The 24,906-nt window shown below is 41.3% G+C and overlaps 1 non-coding gene across 1 annotated transcript; it reads right to left on the bottom strand.

Moving 5' to 3' along the window:
- Window positions 1–22,293: 22,293 nt before the first annotated feature.
- Window positions 22,294–22,365, bottom strand: trnaq-uug (transfer RNA glutamine (anticodon UUG)). Its single transcript has one exon. It is a non-coding gene; the product is annotated as a tRNA-Gln (tRNA).
- Window positions 22,366–24,906: the final 2,541 nt, after the last annotated feature.

Below are 24,906 nucleotides of genomic sequence, written 5' to 3'. Positions count from 1 at the left end.
TGTAACTGCCACATAGCTGTTGAAGTGTTGTAACCTTGATGGTGCAGAAGAATAGGGAAGTACGTTTTCTTAAGTGCTGTCTCTGAAACTGTCTTGCAAAACTAGCCATAAAGATTACCGTGTACTTCTGCACGTAATGATCTCATGTGTCATCTTAAGTTGCTTGCAAACTCTGCATGACCTCAAATTGAACTGCCATACTTCCTCTTCTTGTTTAGTAAACAGACTGGTATAAAACTGAGCTAACTCCCTTCTTTGGACAGGCTGTCTGATCTGACCTGTCATTAGCAAATTGAGGTGGCAGGTGGAGGCAGCCTCTCTGCTCACCAAGAATAAAGAAATTGATTTTTATTTTATAATGGTGTCCGTTTCCTTGTTGTTCCTGACTTTCAGCATCCACACCTACAAGAAGAAGCCTTGTAGGAACAATGCAGGTTCTACATTGAGTCCTTGTGGGAAACTTAAGAGAGTGAGAAGGTAAGCAGTACAATGAGACTGTCCTCACTAAAGAGTGAAGTTCACTTCTGTTTTGATTGTAAGCACACCAAGAAAATTTGGAAGAATTAATCCCGAGAGAAGCCATTTGTATGTTCTGAATGTGGCAAGCAGTTTTCATCAAGAAACAACCTTTTGTATACAACAGCAAGATTTATTTGTATTGCAGATTTTCTTACAATGTAACTCAAACTGCTTTACAAGTTGAAATAAAATGGAATATAAAACAAGATTAGGCAATAATACTATACAATATGTAACAAAGTAAAAGGTAATGTCAAATGGCTAGCAGGACAGAAAAAACACAACAGTTCCATTTAGGCTGAAGAAAAATAATCTGCAGGGGATCCAATGCAAAAATATTTAAAACACTGCCCGGCTCACACTGGGCATTCTACCTAAATCAGTCCTCGTGGTTTACATGAAGATTTTGATGATGATGATGATGGCCATGTGGACACCTGGGACACCCGCCATTCAGTCCATAAACACGAGGCAGTGTGGTATGTTGATCAAGAGGTGGTGGAGCACATCGTCACCTCAGAAGAAATGGAGAAGACAGCAGAGAATACTACAGATTAGTATGGAACTGCACATCACTGAGGAAAATGATAATCCAGTGTCCATATAGACTAACAGGGATACAACTAAAATGTAGCTATGAAAAAGCCATTTTAAAATAATTTGTTTTTATCATTATGTTTAATGTTCTGCAGTATTAGCCTGGTGAATTTCTATTGGTAAAGTATTTTAAATTTTAGGTGTGTAACTGCAAAAGGCCACCTCGCCAATTTTTTTCAGATTGGATCTTGAAATTCTAAGTAGACCTTCATTTGAAGATCTGAGTTTTTGACTGGGAGTGTAAGGGGACAGACATTCTAAAATGTAGGACTGGGTGAGATTATTTAAGGCTGTGTAAACCATTACAGTCCATCTCCTACTTACAAGCAGGTTACATTCTGAGAGGCTGTTTGTAAGTCCATTTTGTTCATAAGTCCAGTACTTGTTCGTTAGTGTGGTGTTTTAGTTTCAGCGGCTCTAGAATTGGACATGTAAACTATTTTTGTTCAGTAGTTTTTAATGTGCTTTGAGCAGCTTACAGGTATTGGACATGAAATAAAGATTATAACAAAAATAAAATCATCCCACCCCTGCTGCCACCACTCAGTGGACATGTGAGTTATCCTTAAGTGCTAATTTTGGACTGTCAGACCACTTTGTTCATATATATTCTGGTGGACGGCTGGCAGCTCATCCCGGCCGGGATGCCCTTGTGATGGAAGGATGGAGGAAGGCAGTTTTTCCCGATCAGTGCCTCCCCCAAACAGTAGATGGCAGCTTCCCTTGGATCTGGCGGGGCTGCGAATTCTCGCAGGGCATCCTGGGTCTTGGAGTTCGACAATACACCCCTGCTGCTGGGTGCTGTCAGGACACGCTATAGGGAGACTGAGGAGTTTATTATTTATATAGCCTGGTAGTACTATAAAGTCATGGGGACGAAAGCACAAAAGTACTTCAGGGCTGAAGAAAAATGTAATTCTCCGCTTGAGCCGGAAGTGCTGACGAGTCATAGGGATGGAAGGAAAGAAGCATTTCTGGGTTGAGGACAATATATAAAGGACTGATGGAGACCCAGCAGGCGAGATGGAATTGGGAGGGAGTGTGATGGAGTTTGCTGGGAGGTGGAGGAGAGTATTGTGTTTATTTATTGTGCTGTTTAATGTGGCTGGGGTGCTTTGGGGGCACTTTATCAGAAGAAGGAGGAAATTAAATTATTTCTTAGTGCTTTTAACTTGTGTCCAGTGTGCTTGTCTGTTGGGGTAAAGGTGGGCAATAGTGCTACCAAGTGGCCAGTCAGTTACAATATGAAAATTCACATCTCAAAAGTTCATAAGTAGAGGACTGTCTGTTGTATTATTTTAAAGTCAATTCTAAATGACATGGGTAACCAACGTAAAGACGCTAAAACTGGTGAAATGTGCTCAGATTTCTTTTACTAGTTAAGATTCTTGCTGCTGCATTCTGTACTAACTGTAACTGATTGGTGTCTGTCTTAGGTAGTCCTGTAAGGAGTCCATTACTGTAATCTGTTTGACTGAAAACATGAGCTTGACTAAACTTTCAACGTCTTGTAAAGTTATAACAGGCCAAAGTTTAGCTATATTCCTTATGTGGAAAAAGAAATCCTGGTAATCTGATTAATATGTGATTTAAAATTGAGGTCAGAGTCCCCACACACATAAATATATACGTTCATAACATTTATTTCTTGATGAGGGCTTTTTTTTATCTTTGACCGTACAAGATGACGGTTCTTCAGTAAACAAGGATTTTGTGTAACCCTTCTTGCTAATATATATATATATATATATATATATATATATATATATATATACAGTGCATCCGGAAAGTATTCACAGCACATCACTTTTTCCACATTTTGTTATGTTACAGCCTTTTTCCAAAATGGATTAAATTCATTTTTTTTCCTCAGAATTCTACACACAACACCCCATAATGACAATGTGAAAAAAGTTCGAGATTTTTGCAAATTTATTAAAAATAAAAAAATTGAGAAAGCACATGTCCATAAGTTTTCACAGCCTTTGCCGTGAAGCTCAAAATTGAGCTCAGGTGCATCCTGTTTCCCCTGATCATCCTTGAGATGTTTCTACAGCTTCATTGGAGTCCACCTGTGGTAAATTTAGTTGACTGGACATGATTTGGAAAGGCACACACCTGTCTATAGAAGGTCCCACAGTTGACAGTTCATGTCAGAGCACAAACCAAGCATGAAGTCAAAGGAAATGTCTGTAGACCTCCGAGACAGGATTGTCTCGAGGCACAAATCTGGGGAAGGTTACAGAAAAATTTCTGCTGCTTTGAAGGTCCCAATGAGCATAGTGGCCTCCATCATCCGTAAGTGGAAGAAGTTCGAAACCACCAGGACTCTTCCTAGAGCTGGGCGGTCATCTAAACTGAGCGATCGGGGAGAAGGGCCTTAGTCAGTGAGGTGACCAAGAACCTGATGGTCACTGTGTCAGAGCTCCAGAGGTCCTCTGTGGAGAGAGGAGAACCTTCCAGAAGGACACCATCTCTGCAGTAATCCACCAATCAGGCCTGTATGGTAGAGTGGCCAGACGGAAGCCACTCCTTAGTAAAAGGCACATGGCAGCCCGCCTGGAGTTTGCCAAAAGGCACCTGAAGGACTCTCAGACCATGAGAAAGAAAATTCTCTGGTCTGATGAGACAAAGATTTAACTTGTCACGTTTGGAGGAAACCAGGCACCGCTCATCACCAGGCCAATATCATCCCTACAGTGAAGCATGGTGGTGGCAGCATCATGCTGTGGGGATGTTTTTCAGCGGCAGGGACTGGCAGACTAGTCAGGATAAAGGGAAAGATGACTGCAGCAATGTACAGAGACATCCTGGATGAAAACCTGCTCCAGAGCGCTCTTGACCTCAGACTGGGGCGACGGTTCATCTTTCAGCAGGACAACGACCCTAAGCACACAGCCAAGATATCAAAGGAGTGGCTTCAGAACAGCTCTGTGAATGTCCTTGAGTGGCCCAGCCAGAGCCCAGACTTGAATCCGATTGAACATCTCTGGAGAGATCTTAAAATGGCTGTGCACCGACGCTTTCCATCCAACCTGATGGAGCTTGAGAGGTGCTGCAAAGAGGAATGGGCCAAACTGGCCAAGGATAGGTGTGCCAAGCTTGTGGCATCAAATTCAAAAAGACTTGAGGCTGGAATTGCTGCCAAAGGTGCATCGACAAAGTATTGAGAAAAGGCTGTGAATACTTATGGACATGGGATTTCTCAGATTTTTTATTTTTAATAAATTTGCAAAAACCTCAAGTAAACTTTTTTCACGTTGTCATTATGGGGTGTTGTGTGTAGAATTCTGAGGAAAAAAATGAATTTAATCCATTTTGGAATAAGGCTGTAACATAACAAAAGGTGGAAAAAGTGATGCGCTGTGAATACTTTCTGGATGCACTGTATATACTCGTCCCGACTGCAACTCAGAGGCCTGGAGGGTGGGGGGGGGGCCCAGCCTGATTGAGCTGAATTAACCATTTGTGAGCTTGATGATCTTTGGAGAAATTAAAAAAGAAACCTTTGGTGTATATTAATCTCTGATTTCTGGCTATTGGTTGTGGCCTGGATGTGAGGGTCCATTTTGTGACTCTGGAGTAGCTCAGGTCCTGTAAGGACGTACTCTTCAGATCCACCAAACAATCCACACAGGAGAGAAGCCATATTGCTGTACTGAATGTAGTAAACAGTTTTCACGTAGAGACCATCTTGAGTGCCACAAAAGAATTCACACAAAAGAGTAGTGTTTGGATTTGACAAATATGCACAAAGGTAGCCTTCATTAATGTAAAATTGAACTCATCCTTGCTGAAGATTATCCAGTAAGAGAACTTGACCAAATGGAGCCTTGAGAAATACTTGGGATTGGTGAGGATGCAGGCATAAACCGTAAAGAGCAGAGACTGAAGATCAGCAGTGAACACACAAGAAGGGTAAATATGATCCTTAGAACAACAACAACAACATTTATTTCTATAGCACATTTTCATACAAAAAGTAGCTCAAAGTGCTTTACATAATGAAGAAAAGAAAATAAAAGACAAAATAAGAAATTAAAATAAGGCAACATTACTTAACACAGATAAGGAGTAAGGTCCGATGGCCAGGGTGGACAGAAAAAACAAAAAAAAAAACTCCAGACGGCTGGAGAAAAAAATAAAATCTGTAGGGGTTCCAGGCCACGAGACCACCCAGTCCCCTCTGGGCATTCTACCTAACATAAATGAAATAGTCCTCTTTGTAGTTAGAGTTCTCACTGAGTCACTTGATGCTGATGGTCATACAGGCTTCTGGCTTTTGAGTAGATGGTGGTGGCGCACGCCACCACCAAAAGGACACCGGAAAAGGAAACAGAAGAGAGAGTAGAGGTTAGTACGGATTCTAGAGCCACCATGAATGGTTATTATAATGAATTGGATATACAGAGTATCAGGATTAAATTACAGTGAAGTTATGAGAAGGCCATGTTAAAATAATGTGTTTTCAGCAGTTTGTTAAAGTGCTCCACTGTATTAGCCTGGCGAATTCCTACTGGCAGGCTATTCCAGATTTTAGGTGCATAACAGCAGAAGGCCGCCTCACCACTTCTTTTAAGTTTTGCTCTTGGAATTCTAAGGAGACACTCAGTTGAGGATCTGAGGTTACGATTTGGAATATAAGGTGTCAGACATTCCGATATATAGGATGGGGCGAGAATATTTAAAGCTTTATAAACCATAAGCAAAATTTTAAAGTCAATCCTGAATGACACAGGTAACCAGTGTAGTGATATCAAAACTGGAGAAATGTGCTCGGATTTTCTTTTCCTGGTAAGGATTCTAGCAGCTGCGTTCTGCACTAGTTGCAAACAATTTATGTCTTTTTTGGGTAGTCCTGAGAGGAGTGCATTACAGTAATCTAGCCGACTGAAAACAAACGCATGAACTAATTTCTCAGCATCTTTCAGTGATATAAGAGGTCTAACTTTTGCTATGTTTCTTAAGTGAAAAAATGTTGTCCTAGTGATCTGATTAATATGCGATTTAAAATTTAGATTACAGTCAACGGTTACCCCTAAGCTTTTTACCTCCGTTTTGACTTTTAATCCTAATGCTTCCAGTTTATTTCTAATAGCCTCATTGTATCCTTTACTGCCAATTACTAAGATTTCAGTTTTTTCTTTATTTAACTTGAGAAAGTATTCATCCATTCTGAGATACAAGTTAGACATTGTGTTAGTGAATCAAGAGATTTGGGGTCATCAGGTGCTATTGATAAATACAGCTGTGTGTCATCAGCATAGCTGTTGTAGCTCACATTGTGCCCCGAGATAATCTGACCTAACGGAAGCAAGTTTCTTGAGAGTGAGGAACAAAATGCCACCAGTTAATCAGCCAGTAAACCATGTCATCTCATACAGCTTTGGGGTCTTAGAGTGGCCACAGAAAGACCTCAACAGTGTGGATGTAAAAACAAAGTTGCTCCGTGCCAACCAACTGAAATACAAAAACCAATGCATGCCAAGGCTTTACTTTCATAGGGCAGAAAGTGGAAATCACCAAACAGAAGTCGATTACAGACGCAGATCTTCAGTCATACGAGTGCCAGCATTCCTTCTCGGCTTACAGGATTGCCACATTTGTAAAATATTACACCCTGAACTGGAAAGCCAAGATCAACTTCCATCATAAAGCTTGGTTAAGCAATCCACAAAACCAAAGGAGTGCCTGCCATTACCCCAACGGTCTGCACAGAGTGAGGTGACACAATTTTGTGAAAAAACAAAAAGAAAATAATAAGGTTGACCAAGAGAAGAGAAAAAACACAACTGGAGAGACCAGAAATGCAATGGGAAATACACAGATCTGCTACTATAAGCTCAGGAGGACGAAAACCATGAACGGCTTATTAGAGGACAAATGAGATGCAGTGATGAATACTCGCTACTGGCCACTTTAGATTGTGGATCACATGCGAGGTTGTTTGCAATTTGTTTTCAAAGAAATGGAAAAAGCAACCAATGTAGATTTGGCAACAAACTGATGGAAACAGTACTGCAGGATTTAAAATACTCCTGTCCAGAAACCCCTTCATGGAAAGACACATCAAAGCAGCCCAACTGCTTTATTGGAAACTGAGCCAAAAATATGACATCCCAGTGCCAGAAAGAATCTCTGAAAATGAAGACTTTATACCAGTTGAAACTTTCAGAAAATTCACAGCCAGAAAAGGTGATGTTGTAGTTGAGAAGAAACATTCAGACAATGCCTGGATAATCACTTTATCAGTCCCACATGATATCACTGTGCCTCAAACAGAGAGCGGAAGAAGATAACAAAATATCAGGAGATCCAATGAGAGATGTGGACCTAAATGTGAAACCAGCTGAAATTGTCCCAGTGTTCATTGGATCCACAGGGCTTGTTAAAAAGATCATTTAAGCACATTTACTTCTCCTACCCTTCGTAGTTACACCCTATGAGCTCCATAAGTGGGCTCTGTTAGGAACAATGCAGGTTTGACAGAGAGCCCTAGCAGTGAACTTAAAAGAATAAAGAAAAACAGGAAACAGAGGACACCATGATGTAAGAGTGAGGTTCATGATGATAATGGAGAAATCAACCCGAGAGAAAAGTCATATTGTGAATGTGGGAAACAATTCTGTCACAAGAGTCGTCTTCAGGGCCACAAACACATTCACACAGTAGAGACGAAACACAATCTGAGATGAACCACATGTGGAATAACACCTCCGAGAATGTGCCAGTGCTGAGATCAACAGGCCTTATAAAACAAAATAAAAATTCCAGCCCCATCTGGATGTGTTACCAGTGACCATCACACCATATGAATTACAGAAGGAGTCACTATTATGGACAATGCATGTACTGCACTGAGCCCTGACAGCAAACCTAACAGAATAACAGCAGTCGCAGTGCAGACATCACTCCAGAATAACAAGCAGACTTCAGGACTCCAGAGTGACGTTCACTCCTGTCTGGAAAAGTAAGCAAACTAAACGATTGTAGAGAAATGAATCCCTAAGAGAAGCCTGATTTCTTTTAAAAATATGTCAAGCGGTTTTCACAAAGAGGTAGCCGGATATTGGAGAGAGTGTTGACAGAAGAACATTTTATTAATCAGCCCACCATATGAGGTGAGTGCAGATGTCTACCCTAAGAAGTGCATCACCCGATGACTTGTCTACTCATCAGAGTGTGTGTGAGATCACAAATGGTGCACCTCCAGGTAATCCACCACAGGGGAGTCGACAACTGAAGGCCACGGTAAGTGAGAGGACTGCAGTTTATCTTTGTAGAGTTGATTTGTTCTCAAAGAAGACAAACTTTGGGTCAGGCGCTGATTTGAAGCTCGCAGGATCAGCTGCACACGTTACACACTAAGGGACTTTTTCACGATAATAGAATTCTTTAAATCCACTGAAGTGCCTTTCAGTCAGTTCATTCTCTGGGCCATCTTTCTATTTCACTGATCACTTTTGCTGTTTTGTTCTTTTATAGTAAAGCCATCAAGAATGTTTCATCAAGTTCAAGAATAAATCCATCCATCCATCCATCCTCTTCCGCTTATCCGAGGTCGGGTCGCAGGGGCAGCAGCTTGAGCAGAGATGCCCAGACTTCCCTCTCCCCGGCCACTTCTTCTAGCTCTTCCGGGAGAATCCCAAGGCGTTCCCAGGCCAGTCGAGAGACATAGTCCCTCCAGCGTGTCCTGGGTCTTCCCCGGGGCCTCCTCCCAGTTAGACATGCCCGGAACACCTCACCAGGGAAGCGTCCAGGAGGCATCCTGATCAGATGCCCGAGCCACCTCATCTGACTCCTCTCGATGCGGAGGAGCAGCGGCTCTACTCTGAGCCCCTCCCGGATGACTGAGCTTCTCACCCTATCTTTAAGGGAGAGCCCAGACACCCTGCGGAGGAAACTCATTTCAGCCGCTTGTATTCGCAATCTCGTTCTTTCGGTCACTACCCATAGCTCATGACCATAGGTGAGGGTAGGAACATAGATCGACTGGTAAATTGAGAGCTTCGCCTTACGGCTCAGCTCCTTTTTCACCACGACAGACCGAAGAATAAAATGTTTCTGAAATGACTTTTGCAGTGAAACTCTGAACCCAAATCACAAGACTGTTAAACAATCGTCTGCTGAAAAGACATTCAAGAAAGACAACTCATGCCTGAGGTTCACAGTCTGAATATTCATACTTGTTGAGTATTCTTTTAATATTTAGTTTTTGTAACACACAGTAAGTTAAGCTGCCTGCTCTCTGAAGTTTTATTCTCAAACACAGTAAGTAATGGCGCTCAGCCTCTGAGGTCTCATTTAAATGTTATTCATGTAACACACGCTAAGAAGGTGACTTGGCCCCTGAGGTTTCCCTATAAAACATGCGCTAGTTAAACAGCTCTTAGCCTCGGAGGTCACAGCTCCACTTTCTAAGGGTTTATAGCAAAGTTTTGTAAATGATAGTAAGCTGATGCTAACTCAGATATTACAGAAATGATTCAATTCATAAAGTACAGCTAATGTAATCTTTAAACATCAATAGTAAAAACTGGAGTCTGATTATGATATCTTCAGCCTTTTTCCATCATTGGATTAGATGTATGACAAGTGTAATTTAAAGATGGTGAAATTTAACCCCAATGTGATTATATCTCCAAGATCAAAATGAATCAGCATGACGTGTTCTTCAAAGACTTGAGTTTCTGTAACATTTTAGTCACATTTTTATCACTTTATAGTTTTTCAATTTCAATTTTTAGACAATTTCAATCGACACAAAATTAGCAAAATGGCACTGAAGCCCTTGCTGAAGAAGATGAGGAGTATGGTGTGTTCCTAGCTGTTACTAATCCATGGCAGAGGCAAACCACCAATACGTCTTCCGGTCCAGAGCCTCACTGTTGCATTTCAGTCAGCTGGGCCAATAACAAGATTTAATGGTGGGCACATAACTGAACCCACAGCTAGACGAGGTATACTGGCATATCAAGGCTGTAGCCTGGTTAGAACGTGATCTAAAATGGCAAGATGTATTGGTACCACCATAACAAACATCGTCTGTGCTTAAAATGGTGTCTGGGACCGGAGGTGACCTTCATGAGATCAGCTGTCAGTTAACGTTTCATGAATGTACGTCCTGTGCCAAAGTTGCTGGCCCTGTCAGTGGGCAACTGGTGTTAAAGCAAAGCAAAATTCAACTGAAAATTAGTGTAAGACTTGCAATAGAGAGGAGTACATCAGTGAGGAGTGATTTAAAATAGGAAAGCTAGAAGGTCATTCCAAAAAGCCTGGTTATGATCAGAGACTCCAAAGTCTTACTGTCTACCACACTACTTGGTCACTTATTCCAAGTGTCTGTGCTTCTCTGTATGAAGAAAAACCTCCTAATGTTTGTGTGAAATTTACCCTTAAGGAGTCTCCAAATGTGTCCCCGTGTTGTCGATGAACTCATTTTAAAGTCACCTTCTCGATCCACTGGACTAATTCCCTTCATCATTTTAAACACTTCAGTCAGGTCTCCTCTTAATCTTCTTTTGCTTAAACTGTAAAGGCTCAGCGCTTTTAATCTTTCCTCCTAACTCATCCCCTGTAGCCCTGGAATCAGCCTCGTCGCTCTTCTCTGGACCTTCTCTAGTGCTGTTGTGTCCGTTTTGTAGCCTGGAGAACAAAACTACACACAGAACTCCAGATGAGGCCTCACCAGTGTGTTATAAGGGTTGAGCAGAACCTCCTGTGACTTGTACTCCACACATCAAGGTGCTATATAACCTGACATTCTGTTAGCCTTCTTAATGGCTTCAGAACACTGTCTGGAAGTCGATCGTTTAGTCCACTTTGACTCCTAAATCCTTCTCATAAGGTGGACTTTTGATTTTCAGACCTCCCATTGTGTATTCAGACCTCACATTTTTACTTTCTATGTGTACTTTACATTCACTGACATTGAATTTCAGCTGCCACAAATCTGCCCAAGTCTGTCTGCTGTCCAAGTCCCCTAGAACTGAATTCTTTGCCAGCTATGGTTGTGAAATGTCACTAAATTTTGAGGTCTAATTGATGTTTCTTCCCAGAGGTACAAGTGACCTGAATTTGACACAACAGCCGATGCAGCAGCACTGCAGACACAAAGGGAGCCATGAAGCAGTTTGAGGGTTCCTCCTGTTTCTGTTTGACTTTTAGCACTTTGGCCTCATTGCAGCTCATGAAATAAAAGAGTAAAGTAACAAGGACTTTGAATGGCAGTGTTGGGTGAAAGCTACATGGATAAGTGATGAGGAGAGACAATGAATATGTGGGCAAAAGAGTGATGGGCGTGACAAAGAGGAAGAGGGGGGAGGCTGAAGTGGATAAGGGAAAGAAAGATCTGAAGGGTCTAACAGGGTAAGGGGTGTAGGACTGAGCTGTATGGAGAAGGTCGATCAGACACACACTGACCTCACAGAGAAATGGGGAGAGATGAAGAGGAAGAAATAATTTTGGGTGAAGGTTGTACCAGTGCCCCAATATTCTGCAAAATCATTTGGATGAGGCCTGCAGCTACTGACTGCTGAATATTTCTTAACATAATGGGGTCCTACAAAACACTACCCTGACAACAACAGGACATCTTAATTATAACAGGCAGTTAAATGTGGCAACAACATTGAGACCACAACACAAAATACAAAATCAACACATATGTGCAAAATTCACAAATGCAAGATGAGCACAATGTAGCATTAACTGTCAATAAAATATCAATTCTGATGTGACAAAAGTTCAATCCATGACCAGATGAACCCCAGTTAAAAGTAATGTGAGAGATGGAGAAGCTTCACTGACAGAAAGCATAGTTGAACTCCTACCACCTTTTCCAAAGCAACCTGAGAATAATCCTTCCTAATGTATCTTTCACAAAGGGTTAAACAATCCCCCTCAAGACAGTGGGGCACAGGTCTCCCCCCCGGTAAGTGGTACCTTTCTGGACAAAAACATTTTTTGCTCCAAGGCAACTACTGAGGTCCTCTAGATCTTAATATCCTTCATCTCTTTGGAGATTTCTGTGTCCTTTAAGCTTCTTCCTGCCTGTCCATTTGTCCAGTCCTCAGTAGATGTACTCCTTTAAAGGCGCAGTTCCCATCTCCACTTTTCAGAAAGTCAAAACAAGGAAACAAACAATAATGAGAGACAACAACACTAATGTGGCACCACTGCAAGGTTACTGAAGTCAGTAAAACGTATTTACACGATGTCGAGTACACCAGTTCTTAGTTACACACAAGTGTGCTCACCTCCCATTACACCTCTGAAAACAAGAACAGAAGAAATCTGACAAATGAGAGGAGACCCTCAAGCTGGTTTGTTTAGCTAATAGCTAAGCTGTCCCAAAATGTCAATCTGATCCTTCTTAAAGGTTCTCAAGGATTCCATTTCAACTCCATGACTCAATCGCTTGTTCCAAATTCCCACAACTCTGTAAAGAAGTGCATTCTGTCTTCAGTCCAAATGCACATCCCCGTAATTTCCACCGGCTTCCTTGAGTATGTGTTAATCTCAATTAAGTTCAAAGAATTCTTCTCAATCTACTTTATCAATGCCTTTGAGGATTTTAAATACCTGGATGAGGTCCCTTCCCAGTCTCCTTTGCTCGAGACTAAACAGTTTTAATTTCTGGAGAATGTCAGCCACAGGGATGCACAAACCAGTGTGTTTCTTCATGCCAGTCCCAACCCCAGTTAAATGGGGAGAATTACATCAGGAAGGGAGTCTGGTGTCAAATTTTGCCACGTCAAGCTGCAGACAACAATACAGATTTCCAGATTAACAATGGCTGCCACTAGTACTGTTAGCCAACATGGTGCTGGCCGAAATCAGGCTACTGTTGTGTAAAGGAGGGGAAGAAGAAGGGGGAGACGTGTCCAGAGGAAAGAGGAGATGAGGAAGGTAAAGAGAGTGGAACTGAGGGGAGGAACTTTGAATGTTGGCCGTATGACTGATAAGGGGAAAGAGTTAGCAGATATGATGGAGAGAAGGAAGGTTGATTAATTGTACGTGCAAGAGACTAAATGGAAAGGGAGTAAGGCCAGGTGGATTGAAGGGAGATTCAATTTTTTCTATCATGGTGTGGATGGGAGGAGAAATGGAGTAGGAGTTATTCTGAAGGAACAGCATGTCAAGAGTGTTTTGGAGGTGAAAAGAGTGTCAGACAGAGTGATGATTATGAAGCTGGAAAGGTGAGGTGTGATGATGAATGTTGTTAGTGCTTATGTCCCGTAAATTGGGTGTGCGATAGATGAGAAAAAAAAATTCTGGAATGAGTTGGATGAAGTGGTAGACAGTGTACCCAAGGGACAGAAAGTGGTGATTGGAGCAGATTTCAATGGACATGTTGATGAAGGGAACAGAGGAGACGAGGAGGTGATGGGTAGGTATGGTGTCAAGGAGAGGAATGAAGAAGGTCAGATTATACTGGATTTTGCAAAAATGATGCACATGGCTGTGGTGAATACATATTTTAAGAAGAGGGAGGAACATAGGGTTACGTACAAGAGTGGAGGAGAGTGAGGGCAGAGCCAAGGATCAAGGAGGACTGCAAGGTTGAGTTTAGGAGGAGGTGAGACAGGCATTGGGTGGCAGTTAAGAGTTACCAGACAGCTGGGAAACTACAGCAGAAATAATAAGGGTGACACTAAGAAGGGTGCTTGGCGTGACATCTGGACAGAGGAAGGAGGAAAAGGAAACCTGGTGGTGGAATGGAGAAGTACAGGAGCATATACAGAGGAAGAGGATGGCAAAGAAGAAGTGGGATAGTCAGAGAGATGCAGAAAGTAGACAGGAGTACAAGTTAAGAAAAATGCCCTAATCTATACGGTGACAACTCTTAGAAACTAATAATATATATGTATTATTTTAGATCACCATTCCATATGACTACAATATGTTAGTAACACTATCATCTAGAGCTGACCTTCATCTATGATGTGTTTGAAACAGAAGCTCTTGATCTCACCTGTTGAGTGATGTCCTCTAAAACAAATGAAGTCAACAGAACCTTGTGAACCTCCACAAGCACTTGACTGGATGTCATATGTCTGGATTATTCAACATTAGTGACTGGAGATTTTTTTTGCAAATATTTTGATGTTGTTTACTGCTCTTCAGGATCAGTTCTTATTGAATTGTATTGCATCAGGATTTGTTTGGCTTTGTAAGGTGGAAGCACTTTTGGGTCATGGGGAAGCTCTCCAAAAAAAGGAGGTCATCTGCCAGTAGCGTCCTCTAGTGGGACCCTGGGGACCTCAACAGGGCTGCTTTTCAGAACTACAGCTCCCAAGCAACCCTATTGGCATCCAATCTGAGACCTTGACAGAGAAGCCCTGCCACCTATTGTTCTGTAAGATAAATTGTCTTTGGTAGATAAACTCCCCCAGTGCATCCCTTAGTCTTGGCCCCAGACTGGGATTAGAATTAGACTTCATTCAGAGTGGGATATACCTCCATCTACGCTGTCCCTCTGTTATAGTCCCCTGGCCAGATAAGGTTTTGTTCTTCGAGATGTCTGTCCATTCTTTATGGCTTCTACGATAGATAGATAGATAGATAGATAGATAGATAGATAGATAGATAGATAGATAGATAGATAGATAGATAGATAGATAGATAGATAGATAGATAGATAGATAGATAGATAGATAGATAGATAGATAGATAGATATTTCTGTTCAATACATGCCTTGTAGCCTTGGTTTCAAATGTGCCATCATTAGTGCCAGCTCCTGTGCAGTCAGTGCCATCTCCACTGTAGCCACAGTTCCAGTCTTCATTGTCCAATGTAATTCCACATCATCATTACCAAAGGCAGCCTCCTCCACACATCTCTATCCGCACTGATTCTTGTGGATCTGGATTAATGGACATGGCCACATCTTCATCATATGGAGTATCATAACCAAAGTGAGCTTAAGAAGGGTTTGGACAATGTCCTCGGTGATCACCATCATTTAACTGAGGACTCTAAGTGTCAAGTACTGCTGGATCATTTAGAGCTGCCCGCTGATTGCCAGGTAGCTAAAGGGTACCTGAATATCCCAATCCCATACACCAGTGCTAGGCAGGCTTTGGAGCAGATGTATGGTCAACCAAGACAGTTTGTTCAATGCCAATTGAAGTTAATTTTGAATATGCCAGCTCTACAGACAGATGATGCTCTAGGATTTCAGAACTTTGCTGCTGCTGCTAACATTTTGGTGGGTCTGCTTAACTCTATGGATGGTCTCTATAGATCTGAACTGCACTGGGGGTCTCATGTAGATACATTGCTGGATAAACTGCCAGTTACCTATGGAGACACATTTGGAGATCACGGACTCAACAAGCTCATTATTAGGAGTGGCAGTGCCAGAACTTCCACACTACCAGATCTAGATGAGTGGCTTGACTGGCAAACTCAAGCCATACAGATACCCTGGTGTGTGTCTGAGGCCATCAAGGGGGGACCCTATCAACGAGAGTGGAAACCTTTCAAGTTTACAAAGACCATGCAAGACATGTACAGGTCTCACAGGACATGAGTAGCACACGCCGTCTACTACAATATCTGGTGCTTCATCCACAGACACCAAAGCTTCAAACACAGCTAAGAAGCAGGACCTCTCTAAGTCATGCTGCCCACATTGACATAACCATGAACACCACCTCAGTGCCTGTGGAACATTCAGCAAACTGAGCCCCACAGACAAGAAGAAGTGGACTAAGAAACAAAACCAGTGCTGGAGGTGCAGCTGAGATCACAAGCTGGACAGCTGTCCACTGAAGATACCCTGCCCAATATGTGGTCGTCAGCATATAGTGTACTTCATGAAGTTACTTCTGCTGCAGAGAACCAGAGCATCTTCACTGTAAGCACACCTTCACCTCGATTTTAGGTCAATCAAGTCAGCCACCCAGGAAGTGTGAAGCTAAAGGTGGTCCCTGCATGAATACGGAATGAACTGAGGACATTAGACACAAATGCTGTGTTAGATGATGGAGCTGAAAGGACAAAAATACGTTCTGGTAGCTGCCAAGCATCTTGGGCTGGAAGGAGCTGAGGAGATCCTGTCACTGAGAACAGTAAGACATGATATTGTCCACCTGTCTCATCTGAGATATCTGCACAAGCAAACCATAGAGTGAGAAATTCTATCTAAAGGGCTTTCACTGCCAATGAATTGAACCCGGCTGAGCCATCTTGCCGTGCTGAAGCATTGAAACACTTAAGAGACTTTTTGTTTGAGCTTTCTGTTCAGCGTTTGATTCCACACCCGCTAATTGTGTGTTGCTGAAGTTTTCTGTCACCTTTAGTCATTAACACGTTTAGTGCACTTTTAGTTTATAACCGACACTTTAACGGTTAATAACATGTTGTTCTCGTAAATGTAAATACGCCATGATAACCCTGTTTCAGATTAGGAATGAGCAGGATATTAATATTAATCTCGGATAACACTGAAGGCCAATACGCTGTAGTTTACTTTGTACTCAGACGCTAATTTCGATATGTTTCAACTGGACAGATTTGTATTTAAACGTAAGGCATTTCACTTTCAGTAGACGAACGCCGTCCTGAGCCTCACGCAGTGCCCACATTTGGAAACTGGAGTAACAGTGCCATCTACTGGTCAACTTAACAAATAGCAGATCACAGTAAACTGAAAATGCGGTGGTTGTAATTCGTCTTCCTGCGGGTAATCTATAATGGATCAGTGTTGATATTTTAATCGATTATATTTGTATACGCAGCTCATTGGTACTTATATACTTAATGCAATTCTTTATTTATTTATTTCGTTTAGATACCACACACAAACGCACACACACGCACATATATCTATTATCTTTGCTGCAGAGTCCAAAAGGGTGTTCAAACTACGTACTCTCTGATGTGGCTGCTGGCCAATCTAACTAAAGAGCCCAGTAATGTTTAACGGTCCATCTCAACTAGAGAGTGTGAATATACCGAGGCATGTTTAGCATACGGCTGATGACGTATTCATCTAATATAAATAAGGCCATATATGGACATCCTGTATTAAGTTACTCAGAGAGATACCTGATACTTCAAGTCCGGAGTGACCTTGAGGGCCTGCAAACTTGAATAAACTCATCCTACTTATAGCAGTTAAACAAAAAAAAAATATAACTGAAAATGATAATAGACAAAAAAAACAAAACATTAAGGTTTTCCGCCACAGCCGCCACTACCTGCTGTGAAAACATCAGTCATATTCTTGCTAATGCTTCCCATCTTTGAAGGCAACTTCACTTGCACCCTATTAGTAATTAGCGGCCAGACGTAATTTTATTTGAAATGCTTTATTTTAACACTTTTTGTGAAAATAATAATAATAATTAATAATAATAAAAGTCACAATCAGGAATTGAACTTTGCACAAGTACCATGTCTATCTTTCGTACCACGGAGCCATCAAAGCCAAACTGACCAATCAGATTGCTCAGAGGGACCACACGCTCAGAGACAGACAGACAGACGGACGTGTTTTATTAAACAGTCCATAGATGTTGTATATTAAGGAAAGGAGACACAAAAAGGTCGGCCTGATGGCGGCACACACATTCAAGTAAAGAGTACACGAGAGAACCGCATCACATGCGGCAAATCACATGACTGAAAAGCATGCGGTCGCGCCAGTAGAGTCACATGACACGCCTGCTCTCCTCTTCCCAAGGATACGCAGTCTCTCTGAGCAGTATAGAACTTCTTACTATAATGCGGTGAGGCGGCAGCGTGGTTTCAGTAACAGTCGCCCTGGATGAACGTTTAAAGAGCCATTGATTTCTATACATTAACTAGCTCATATCGTAACCCCCAAAACCATATAGTGTCCGACCTTGCCGTTTTAACGCATAGACGACATCCATAGCAGTGACGGTTTTCCTTTTTGCGTGTTTTGTGTAAGTAACGGCATCTCGACTCACACTCTCCAGAAAAACCTTAAGCACTCCGCGAGTTTCTTCGTATATCAGGCCAGAAATTCTTTTTACTCCACCTCGACGAGCTAAGCGGCGAATGGCAGGCTTTGTTATACCCTGGATATTGTCACGAAGAACTTTACCATGGCGCTTAGCACCACCTTTGCCAAGGCCCTTTCCTCCTTTTCCGCGACCGGACATTACCACTCACTATTCGTTAGCTTTCAAACACAAAATAAACACCAACAGACTGCCGTAGACTACTTTTCGAACAAACCGAAGCTAAGTACTGTAAAGGTATTGACCGGACCTATTAGGAAACACGCACTTCTAAAATGGGCGCTCAGATTCAAACCGCGAGCTCACTCGGCTTTACTTTTCTCCTGATTGACAGCAGATGCACGTAAAACCGAAACTGAACCTGGTGAAACAAGATTTCCGTATTCAAAATTTAAATAATACTCTTTCTGTCTTCTTAAAAACTATATTTGATGTGACCTTTTTTAATTCTAAATGGATTTTTTTTTTGTTTTTTTTAGAAATTTCAATAGTAACTTATAATTGTTTTGTGTTATGTATGTAAGCAATTTTTTGCATTTTGTCAGGTGTTTTTTCCTTTACAATTAGCAAGTATAATTCAGTACTCTGTTAATTTTCATTTCTTCTTTTGGGCTAGTTAAGGGCAGCCAGGTTGAGTTTGTAGATAAGGCGTTGGAATTTTAAAATATTATTTTTTAAATCTCTGTTATTGATACACTTGTTACCCAAAAGCAGGTCACTTCAGTCAGGACCCTTGTTGGATGAATGAGGTGGAGAGACAGATGTTGAATTGAAAAGCTCAATCCTAATGGATATGTTTCACATTTATGCCCTATGCTAGTTTTTCTGGAAGTATTTAAAATATTTTAGCAAAATATAAATGCATTTTGCATGTTGTGAAACCACAAGGGGATAAGTGGTATTTGGATTCTGTGACCCGAGTAAAGTGAGGTTTTCTTTTCTCATGGTTGTTTTTGATATTATTTATTGTACATCATTGACGCCTGTTCTCTCATAACATTTTCTTGTACCTCCATTCTCCTTGAAAACATGATTACTTCATATTTATTCTGCACCACACTCCAGTCCAGTTGGTGGCAGTAATGCACCATAGGTGGGGCTGCTAACTGCCATAAAAAGACAAAGAAGAAGAAGAAGAAGTTGGTTTCATCACAGCTTGGCTGTGTTGCACACGGTGTACTTTTCATTTTCTGAGTATTTTTTGTAATATGTGCACTTTGTTTGGCTCTTTCAAAAAAATCTAATACTTTTATTAAAAATACTAATGCAGTGTAATCCGTTTAGATGTATTGTTATGTATATAAAGTACAAAGACTCTCTGATGTGTACTCATCATTGCCATGCCAAATCTCTCACTGTAGGCTTTGTAAATTAACCACACAGAATGTATAATGTGAAAACTATGCACTGTTTGGGAAATGTAATCATACAATTTGAGCATGCATCTGTAACTGCTTAAGAAACGGAACTGAAGATGAAAAGTAAAATAATAAGCAGAATGTACAACCCCAAGTCCAATGAAGTTGGGACGTTGTGTAAATAAAAACAGAATACAATGATTTGCAAATCCTTTCCAACCTATACTCAATTGAATACACTACAAAGACAAGATATTGAATGTTCAAACTGATAAACTTTATTGTTGTTTTGCAAATCTTCACTCCTTTTGAATTTGATGGCCTGCAACACGTTCCAAAAAAGCCTGGACAGGGGCCTGTTTACCACTGTGTTGTATCACCTTTCCTTTTAACAACACTCAATAAGTGTTTGGGAACTGAGGACACTAATTGTTGAAGCTGTGCAGGTGGAATTCTTTCTCATTCTTGCTTGATGTACAACTTCAGCTGCTCAACAGTCCAGGGTCTCCGTTGTCGTATTTTGCTCTTCATAATGCGCCACACATTTTCAATGGGAGACAGGTGTGGACTGCAGGCAGGCCAGTCTCGTACCCGCACTCTTTTACTACGAAGACACGCTGTTGTAACACATGCAGAATGTGGCTTCACATTGTCCTGCTGAAATAAGCAGGGACGTCCCTGAAAAAGACGTCGCTTGGATGGCAACATATGTTGCTCCACAACCTGTATGTACCTTTCAGCATTGATGTGCCTTTACAGATGTGCAAGTTACCCATGACATGGGCACTAACACACCCCCATACCATCACAGATGCTGGCTTTTGAACTTTGCATTGATAACAATCTGGATGGTCCTTTTCCTCTTTGGCCTGGAGGACACGACGTCCATGATTTCCAAAAACAATTTGAAATGTGAACTCGTCAGACCACAGCACACTTTTCCACTTTGCGTCAGTCCATCTCAGATGAACTCGGGCCCAGATAAGCCGGCGGCGTTTCTGAGTGTTGCTGATATATGGCTTTCGCTTTTCATGATAGAGTTTTAACTTACACTTGTAGATGTAGCGACGAACTGTGTTAACTGACAATGGTTTTCTGAAGTATTCCTGAGCCCATGTGGTAATATCCTTTACAGAATGATGTCGGTTTTTAATGCAGTGCCGCCTGAGGGATCGAAGGTCACGGGCATCCAGTGTTGGTATTCGGCCTTACGTGCAGAGATTTCTCCTAATATTGATTTTTCTAATATTTTGATGATATTATGGACAGTAGATGATGAAATCCCTAGATTCCTTGCAATTGTATGTTGAGAAACGTTGTTCTTAAACTGCTGGACTATTTGCCCACACAGTTGTTCACAAAGTGGTGAACCTCGCCCCATCCTTGCTTGTGAACGACTGAGCCTTTTGGGGATGCTCCTTTTATACCCAATCATGACAAACACCTGTTTCCAATTCACCTGTTCACCTGTGGAATGTTCACAACTGGTGTTTTTTGAACATTCCTTAACTTTCCCAGTCTTTTGCTGCCCCTGTCCCAGCTTTTTTGGAACATGTTGCAGGCATCAAATTCAAAAGGTGTGAAGATTTGCAAAACAACTATAAAGTTTATCTGTTTGAACATTCGATACCTTGTCTTCGTAGTGTATTCAATTGAATATAGGTTGAAAAGGATTTGAAAATCATTGTATTCTGTTTTTATTTACGTTTTACACAACGTCCCAACTTCATTGGAATTGGGGTTGTAATTTGAAGAAAGAAGGGGAATGGTGGTATCATAACACTAGCTATGACACCCACTGTGAGCAGAAAAATAAGCAAGAATCGTAGCCTAACCTTAATTAAATAATACCAAGAATCTGTGGTAAAATTAAATTTTTCCAGTTTACTTTTGTTTGTTACAACGATGCCTCAGGAACATGACAAATATGCGTTCCACCCATTAGCTCGATTGTAAAACACAAGAGCAGGCTAAGTATCTATCTATCTATCTATCTATCTATCTATCTATTTAGTTTTTTGAATTTTTTAAAAAATATGCTTCACTTCAAAAATCATTGTCATGTTACAAATTAAAATATACCATTACAGTGAAGAGGTAACTTCAATTTGAAAAATACTGAACATATCCTAACTTATAAAAACATGAATGATTCAAAACTGTAATGTACAATTACTTCCCAAAAAGTTCTTGTGCAAAGTATATAAGACATCTGTATGAATTAATAAATGTTCCTAAATTCTTCACACTTGTGGCATATTTATAAATCATAAATCACCCATATCATGTTAAATTTGTGCATGTAAAAAAGTGCCCTCAAATATCTCTATGTGGAAGAAAATACAGAAAGAGAAAGAAATGGTCCCCGTTCGGGGTAAGAAAAGAAATCCCTGCAATGTAAATAATTCTCCGATTGTCTTTATAGATTTTGGATGGAGGGTGTTGAGAACACAAATATTAGCTGATTAATATTAGCAAATAGTAATTATTATTAATATTAACAGATGTTAGCTACCTCAGATTATTGATCACTTGTGAGAGCCAAAGGGCAAGTAAGTGCTTTCCAGGAGAATTTGGAGGTCTGCACAGTCCCCCCCCAAGCAGATTAACTTCAATTGTCAGCCGCTATCCACACTGCAGATATTTAAAAACGCACAAACAGAGTAAACTGCCTTAGATTTTTCACGAAGTGTGCAAGTGAAGTAACCAGTTACAGGCCTTTTAAATGTATGCTTTTAAATCTCGCTCTGAACTTTTATCACCGAACAGTAATGTCTCTTTATTTCGTGCGTCCGAATTTTATGAACCAAGACAGACAAACAGGTTCCACCGAGACTTGAACTCCGATCGCTGGATTCAAAGTCCAGAGTGCTAACCATTACACCATGGAACCGTCTTAAGCACTTTTCTACAGTAAATACGGTAATGGCGAAGCACTGTAAAGTGTTTATTTACATTTTAGGTGCTAGTTTGACATACTAAAAACTGTTCAGTTCTTTTTTAATAATGTAAATATACTTGTAATACTTCTGTGCCCTCGGAATCTTTACCCGATGCATACACTGCATTTTTGCGTCTCATATTTGGGACGACCTTCACACATTTATTTTTATTTACCTCTGGTGAGAATTTCCGCAGTTCCTACCTGTGACATCTCACCTTCCCTCATAGTTGAGCTCACTTGAAGTTTTCTGAGTGTCTTAGGAGACTCTTTGGATGGCAGTACCTGTTCATTTGCTATGTTGCTCAAAAAGCAATTATAGATGTTCTAAAAAAATCGTAAAAAATAAGAAGCAAACGAAACATATTGTAGAATACCTGTGTCCGGATATAAGAGGGACTAACTGTTTGAGAGGCCAAGTCCAAAATGATGGGATTCCTGGAGAAGCGGACTTGAAATCCTCGCTAGTGAGCGGAAATTGAGAGGGGCGTGTCACCGCTGCTGAAGCCCATCCCCCTGGCTGCGTGGCTCTAATGTGTACCCGAGTATTAGGTCGGCTCACGGAGGGGAGGAACAGGGAGACAGACACGTTACCTGTGACCCCGGGTACGCGAGAATTTAGCCCTACCTCTGTAATACACCTTTTACTGTCAGATGCGTCCGATTGAAAACCGCATGGGGGGTGGCGTGATGATTTCGCGCTGTCCACGGCCGTTTTCCGAGAGCTGAACAGGGGAAACAAGGCTTAAAGATCAGGGGCTATAGGTCTAGCTTCTGTGAACATGTTGGGGGACGTCTCTCGAAGATTAGGAGCAACACGCTTGAGATCGGAGGCTAAAGCCCTGGAACACCCCTGCCTAACGACGCCACTGGGCAGGCGGTGTTTATGTGTGGGCAAATGAGATAAGCAGCTGGGAGCGCCCATCGGAGTGTAAAGCGGCAAATTCCATTCCATTCCAATCCCGTTACAATATTAAACGTGTCGAATTTCTCTAGATAAAACGCGACAACAAAAATTATTTCTTTTGGGCCCATTTTTTATACATTATTGTAGAGAATCGAGATAGAAAGACTATAAGACCCATAACGAATGGGAGTTAAGCCAAATAATGGGCGCATTTTTTCCACAACAAATGATGTACAATAGTCTTCTTGCAGAAATAAACTACGCTGTAAAAGCCATGTAAACCGCTTCGTAAAAATAACAGTCACTTCTCTAGACGGGCTATTGCACTCTCACAGTGTTACAGATCGTGTGGTGTCCCTTTCCACGTCTCTCCGTTATCATTTACATCGCCGTGTTTATACTGTCCTGACAATCTCCACCAGCGTTCTCGAGCCTTCTCGGACTTGAAAGGTATAACGAGAAATGTCCTGGGGTTCCAGGAACGTAGAACTCAGGACACCTGTGAATACCCTGCTATCGATCGCCTCTCCATCCCCGTCTCTAGGGTGACAATGCTGGTTACTACAGTGTGTATGTTTTGTACATTGGATAAGGCCGGTTTTATTTTACTTCGTTGTCTCACTAGAAGGTACTACTTAGAAAGGAACTATCTATCTAATGTGAAATTCTCCCCTGGGAAACCCTTACTGAGTGCAGATAGACGTGTGGGTATACAATGACCAGGGTGAGGTCCCGCCTTGTACCCAGCAGCATAGACTCGTCTAGAAAACGATTGACAATGTGCTCCATTGCAAGGAGCTTTAAAAGGAAAACATTATTTCAGTATGTTATTGGCACAACAACTTTGCAAAATAAGCAATGTTACATAACAGGAAGATACAATTGATGCTTTGAACAGAATAATAAAAGGTTAAAAAGAAATTTTTAGCAGAGGATGGTTTCGATCCATCGACCTCTGGGTTATGGGCCCAGCACGCTTCTGCTGCGCCACTCTGCTCGATATTACTGTCCACTTGTAAATTAAATAAATAAATAATCAACATGTCGGTAGAGGGCGATGTTTTCAAATCTAGTTTATTTTTATTTAAATAAAATAAAAGTAAACCAAATGATCACTTAACGGTGCCATAAAATGATTTTAATAGGTCTCAAATGTTCAAAACTATAACTAAATCACAAAAGACACCAGAGTATAAAAATAACAAGGCAAAAGAAAAGCAATACATTTATTATTCAATTGAAATATTGTGTATCATACAATAGTTAAAATCTTTTTTTTTTTTTTTTTTTTTTTTTTAAGTCATAATTGTTTTCTGGGTGGCGCAGCTTCCCGGGTCCTCCCTGCGTGGAGTTTGCATGTTCTCCCCGTGTCTGCGTGGGTTTCCTCCCACAGTCCAAAGACATGTGAGTTAGGTGCATTGGCGATTCTAAATTGTCCCTAGTGTGTGTGTGTGTGTGTGTGTGCGCGCCCTTGTTTCCTGCCTTGTGCCCAGTGTTGGCTGGGATTGGCTCCAGCAGACCCCCGTCACCCTGTAGTTAGAATATAGCGGGTTGGATAATGGATGGATGGATAATTGTTGCCGAAC

This window comes from Erpetoichthys calabaricus (genome assembly GCF_900747795.2).
Source record: "Erpetoichthys calabaricus chromosome 1 unlocalized genomic scaffold, fErpCal1.3 SUPER_1_unloc_25, whole genome shotgun sequence".
NCBI classification, from domain to species: domain Eukaryota; kingdom Metazoa; phylum Chordata; class Cladistia; order Polypteriformes; family Polypteridae; genus Erpetoichthys; species Erpetoichthys calabaricus.
This window is presented reverse-complemented; position numbering and strand designations above follow the sequence as displayed.